The sequence below is a fragment of the Rhinopithecus roxellana genome, chromosome 18 (genome assembly GCF_007565055.1).
Source record: "Rhinopithecus roxellana isolate Shanxi Qingling chromosome 18, ASM756505v1, whole genome shotgun sequence".
Taxonomy (NCBI): domain Eukaryota; kingdom Metazoa; phylum Chordata; class Mammalia; order Primates; family Cercopithecidae; genus Rhinopithecus; species Rhinopithecus roxellana.
Window position 1 is genome coordinate 43,599,355 of NC_044566.1, and position 6,000 is coordinate 43,605,354.

Below are 6,000 nucleotides of genomic sequence, written 5' to 3' on the forward strand. Positions count from 1 at the left end.
AGAAAACCAAGATTGCAAGAAACTAACCCAAAATTATATAGCTAATAAGTGGTGAAGTTGGAACTCAGATCTAGACTTTTGAGTTACCATCCAAGGTACTTTATCTCCTGTTTAGCAAACAGAAACAGCTGGAATGGTGAAGCTGTTTCAAGCATTCACAAAAACACAGGGAGGGCATGAATTTCTCCTTAAAGTAAAATTTAAAAAGTATAAATTGTATTAAGTAGCAATTTATGAAGGCTGTTATTTAAATCAAAAGGTTTATACTGCCTTAAAATTGTGGTAGTGTATGTACTTCCTAAGTATGAAAAATGCTAATAATAAATTAAAGTACAAAAGTTAAGTTTCATTATTTTGTTTGGTTGCTTTTAATGTTTTTAACAGGAAGAAAGAAACATCATTGATTTCGTCCAGGTAGCTTCCCATCTTATACATCTGTACTTTTTCCAGCACCTACTACTAACCCCGATATACGGAACGTACTGATGCCTGCTTAATGAAAAAATGCTCTCATGATGAATATTCTTACTCTCTTGATGCCACAAAAAATACAGTAGCCCCAGCCAATTGATTTGTGCAGCCATAGCCTGAGGCATCACTATCCACCTGGTAATGGCACATGAACCATAGTATACTGAAGAAAACAGAACTGCCTTAGAAATACGTATCTACAAATTTAAAAACTTCAGAGGTTTCATGTAAATTACTTTTCAAAATAACTGATATTTATCTCCTTTAAATCACCATAACTTATCTTAAAATAATCTTAATTGAAATATTTGTAAAGAGATCTCTAGGTCTTCCTTCCATGCCTTAATGTGAACGTGATACAATCTTTTCTTGATGACTCAAGCTCATCAATGTAAGTATCAATTATTAGACTGTTCCATAACAGTGATTCTTCCTTGAGTACTGCAGAATGTCCAACTGTTTGTCCCTTTATTAACTCATCCTAGACTACTTCTAAAAACAAAATTCCCCACTGCCTGCTCCCCTGTTGTCACTTATAGACCACCAGCACCCCAGACAAGGTTTTTAACCTGCCAGCTGTGTTTTAAAAAATGTAAAACCAGCACAGGCAGCTGATATACCTACTCTTATACAAATTCTAAATCAAGCCACTGTGTAGCTATTTTCACTGTAGTAAGGCCTGACTCAAAGGCTTTTCATCTTTCACTTCCTAATTCTGAGACCTATTCTAGGCTCTTGTTAGAAGTCTGGCCACAAAATAACAATTACAGTAGCACTTATTTCTGCATATTTTCTTTTAGGATAACTTAAGGAAAAATATATACATGATAGTCATAAAACCCACCAAACCACCACATAGACAAGATGATACAAGACATTTCATGGTATGGGCTATATGGACAATTACTTTGCCAATTATTACCTAGGAGTCAGCAAACTAGGTCCCCTGGCCAAATCCAGTCCACAGATGGCTTATTTTTGTTTGGCTCTTGAGACAACAATGTAAAAATTATGTTTTTGGCTGGGCGCGGTGGCTCAAGCCTGTAGTCCCAGTACTTTGGGAGGCCGAGACGGGCGGATCACGAGATCAGGAGATCGAGATCATCCTGGCTAACACGGTGAAACCCCCTCTCTACTAAAAAATACAAAAAACTAGCCGGGTGAGGTGGCGGGCGCCTGTAGTCCCAGCTACTCGGGAGGCTAAGGCAGGAGAATGGTGTAAACCTGGGAGGCAGAGCTTGCAGTGAGCTGAGATCCGGCCACTGCACTCCAGCCTGGGCGACTGAGCGAGACTCCATCACAAAAAAAAAAAAAAAAAAAAAAAAAATTATGTTTTTAAAAGATTATAAAAAACAAACAAACAGGAACATTCAACCAAGACTGTAAATGGCCTCCAAAACCTAAAATATTTGATTATCTAGCACTCCACAGAAAAAGTTTGCCAACCCCTGATCTAAGCCATATAAACAGACACATACAAGCTATCCATTACACATAAAGCTTAAGCTATTAATATGACAAAGCTGAGGTATAGTTCTTTCAGTGATAGGTTCCTAATGATACAAACTGCCTTGTCCTGCTCTGCCTATTTTCCTCTTCTGATGCCCTGGTGCTTAAGCTAACATCTCGACCTAACTTTCTTTCTTCGTCCCAATTTCTGTCCTTGGATGCTCTTGGACTACTTTATTCTAGTACTACTTCCAACTCTGCCTGTGAATCTCTTTTGGAATGCCTTTCTCTTTGTTATCTAAATCGTTTCTAAGTTTCCTCTGACTTCCTCCAAATGCCTTCCAGGATTTTTCTAGCCCTCACTGGCTTCACTTTCCTTTAAATTCCAGTTGGTGTCACACAACTTAATAATACCATATTATATTTTTGGCTAGTGATACTATTAGTCTAGTACCCCCAACTAGTTTGTAAACTACCTGAAGGAAGGAAGACTTCACACTATGTCTGCATCCCCACTTTAATAACATCACATCACCCTGTAAGCACATGCCACCTCCCAGAGGCAGTTCTCAATCTTGGAGGAAAAAATAGCCCAAGGACTGGTAAACAGGTGATAAGTGATTGGAAAGATCGAAAGATGACACCCACAAAGGAACCTGATGGAAGACCATAGGCTACACAGAAAACTTGAAAGTATATATTAAAGACAAGCAAAATCACAATAGTGGGAAGATAGAAAGGTAAGAATAAATCTAGATATAAAAAGAGACTACTGAATAATTCTCTGAAATAAGATCAAAATATTAAGAAAATTATAAAAGCTCACAATACATGTAAAAGTACAAAATTTGCCTTTTAACATTAATGGCCACTAATTTCCTTTTAATAGGTAGTTCTTGACATTAATACACATGGGGGCCATATTTCTTCTTTTGCAATGTGATAAAACTGAAGCCGTAAAAGGCTCAATGGAATAAATATGCACCATATTCTAAACCTTTGGAATTACAATATTGTGAATTTATTTGAAGTCTGCTAGGCATTGCTTAAAAAAAAAAAAAAAAAAAAAAAAACCCAGAAACACCAATCACTTAGTTATCTGGCTAATAAAATAGGAAATCATGTGCATATTCCTACACCATTCTCAAAGACACGATCTAGATTCATTTTCATTCAAAAATGCACCAACAATGTTTTTTTTAAAAAACCCTTTTGGTTACTTCATCAAATTGTATTTCAAAAATACAGGCAGATTATAAAATACACAAGCCTTGGATGTCATGAACATTTTAAAACATGCAAATGTTTTAAAACAGCGCAAATATTACTAAAACTGGATAAAGTATAAATTAAATGCTCTTTGCCTAAAACTACGTAAGACAATGAAAATATGAATCATGCATTCCCTCTTTTTTTCGGGGGGTTAAGGATCTCTCAGCCCTTAGCTATGTCTGGCTGGTCAGGGAAGAGGGAGAAATTTTTAAATTAGTAATAAAATATGCTTACTATTATATTGTAGAAATGTGACTAGTAAAGAGGAATCATTAAATGTGTGTTAAAATAAATCAGGTCTCAATTACTCACATGGAGAGAGGAAGTGAAGACAGACGTCACCAAAAGAAGATAATCCTAGAATTTTTTTTTAATGCTTATCATTAATTTGGGAGAAATTAATTACTCTTATAACTATGCTTGACACTGTTAACCAGGATTTTATTTTTCCTGAGCATTCAATGATTTGGAGGATTCAGACAAAAGGGAAAAAGAGGGAGTTAATTCAGAAGCATACAGGTGGCTAATGGTAGCCAGCCTAGGATAAAAAATTTTCCAGTTAACCTACACATAGAAAACTAACAGATGATCTATGAAATGAAACAAGACAATACAGTAAAATTTAAGGTAGTAGTGCTAAAAAATTTAAATATAAGATTTAACATTAAAAATTTAAAAAGATATTTCTCCTGTCATCATCCCTTCTTCCCACTAACTGGTGTTATTAGAAAGCAAGATTAGTAGGCTACAAAGCTAAAAGCAACATTTCAGGTCATATTTTACAAAAGATGTGGTAAAAATCCATCATTGTTTTCTGTTGGGCCACCATCTGTCTCAGTGAGTACTTTATCTCATTACTTAAGAAAAATTAATTCAACCAAGAAAATATCCAAAAGGCAGGGGATTCAACTCACTTGAACATTTGTAGGTGATACAAGATGACAAGAGTTAGTAAATACGCAAAAACTAAATATTTATCCAAACACAAGATCAGAACCACAAAACTCAATTCGTTTCTGCCGAACATATGGCTCAAACTCCTGAGTGGCATATGTTTAGTACTGGAGCTGGTAACAGCATGGTGATAAAATATTATAGTAAGAGTTCAACTGTTATTTCATTCCTACAATACAGAAGCATACACACTTTGGTTTCAAGAACTAAAAACACGACCACAGTAAGAAGCAAAATAATTATGTTGTTCAATTTTAAAAACCCATAGTGAACACACAATGATTATATCGTAAAAAGAAAAAAAAATCTCATCAGCCTGTGACTCTTATTTAATAGATGGTCAGACACAAAGGTGTCCAAAGGAACTTACGTAAAAACCTTACAAAAGAAAATCTCGAATTCACAATCTCTAGCACCCCCGGCAAATCATCGCATTCCACCCGCTCAAATATCCCAAGGCTTGTAACGCCAACAGTTGAATAAAAGAACAATTAACGACCAAATCCATTAAAACAGCCCCTCTTCTGCCCGCAATTTGACAGCGAAATTATCTGTTCATTTTCCTTTACCTAACACATGACGTCGTTTCCAAAGCCGTGTCAAAAGTTCGAAGATTCAGGTTAAAACTGGGCGAGGACTGCAGCCTCGATTCCACCTCCCGACTGAACAGGTGGTTAACTCGCCCGGGGAGAGGAACTGCCAGGTACTGGAGGCAGCCACGCAGGATCAAACACAGAGGGCGGGTTTTCGAGGTTTTAACCCCAAGATGAGCGGGGAAAACTCTCTTCAGAAAAGCGTTCAAGTTCGGCGGCTGCTGGGCGTCCAAAGCCGAAGGCGCGGCGGGTGCTGGGCGATCCTCTCGGAAGGATTCCGCCCCCGCCCCCCCCGAGCCCTCCGGCGCTACGCGGCTCGCCGCGGGGAGGAGGCGGGGGACAGAGGGGAGGGCTGCCCGCGCACCCGCACCACCTCCCTCGGGCTGGATGGCGCCCCCGGCCGCGCCCCCGCAAGCGCGTCCCGGCTACGCTTGGCCCCGGCAGGTGCCAGACTAGTTGACGGGTCCTGTCCCCGGCCCCACTGCCCCTCTGCCCACAGCGCGCCCACAGAAAGGGGTGGCCCGAGTCCCTCGACGGGGCCGAGCCCTGGAGGGTGCCCCGGCCCTCAGTCTCAGCCTAACGGTTTCCGCGGCGCCTCCTCCGGGGCGGGAGGAGGTTGGGACGGCTCGGTGTCCCCCGCCTTTCGCGGAGGGAGTGCCCGCGCTCTCACCTCCGACTCACGCCGTTCTGAGGCAGAAGAAGGCGGCTCCTCTGGCGCCTCTTCTTAGGGTTCCTGATCGTTTTCTCTCTACCTCAGCTGCAGAGTCAGCTCTGAGGGGCGCCGCGGCCGCCGGCGCGCTGACTGTTGGGGTTGTTTCCTGTCAGTGACGCCGCCGCCTCAGCCCCTCTCTTCGCTCCCTCTCCGCGTAGCTCCCGCTTTCTGTTTCACCCGAGGGACCACGAACGCCGCCGCCGCCATGCTTACTACGGAGCCGGGAGGAGGAGCCCGAAGTCGGCGAGCCGAGTGCGGCTGCGCGGGCCCCGCCGACGGCGCCCTCGGCCGGGACCCCGAACCCCCGCCTCGAGCCCGGGGCGCCGGGGCTCTCTCACCGGGACGCGAGTGCCCGCAGGGCCACCGGCGTGTGGCGGCTGAGCGGCCGCGTTCGGCTCCCGGAGCGCCCACACCCTCTTGGGCTCCCGGCTTTCTCCCCAGGCCCGGCTGCGCCTGGCTCGTGGTAGCATCCGCTGTGGCCAGGCTCGGAGCCACATTCAGAAAAAGTGGAGTTCATGGAGGTTCCTAGAGCCACTCACACAATTCTCA

General features: G+C 42.7%; 1 protein-coding gene across 2 annotated transcripts in view; it reads right to left on the minus strand.

The window, feature by feature from the left end:
* The window catches only part of FNDC3A (fibronectin type III domain containing 3A), a 221,055-nt gene extending 215,377 nt beyond the window's left edge, over nt 1-5,678 (minus strand). Inside the window, exon 1 of one of the 2 annotated variants that reach the window (XM_010363846.2) lies at nt 4,716-5,353. The gene's annotated coding sequence lies outside the window, so the exon portion shown is untranslated. Of the gene's footprint in view, nt 1-4,715; nt 5,354-5,409 lie in introns of those variants that run through there. The other variant, XM_010363844.2, reaches the window with a different exon arrangement.
* Between the last annotated feature and the right edge of the window lie 322 nt (nt 5,679-6,000).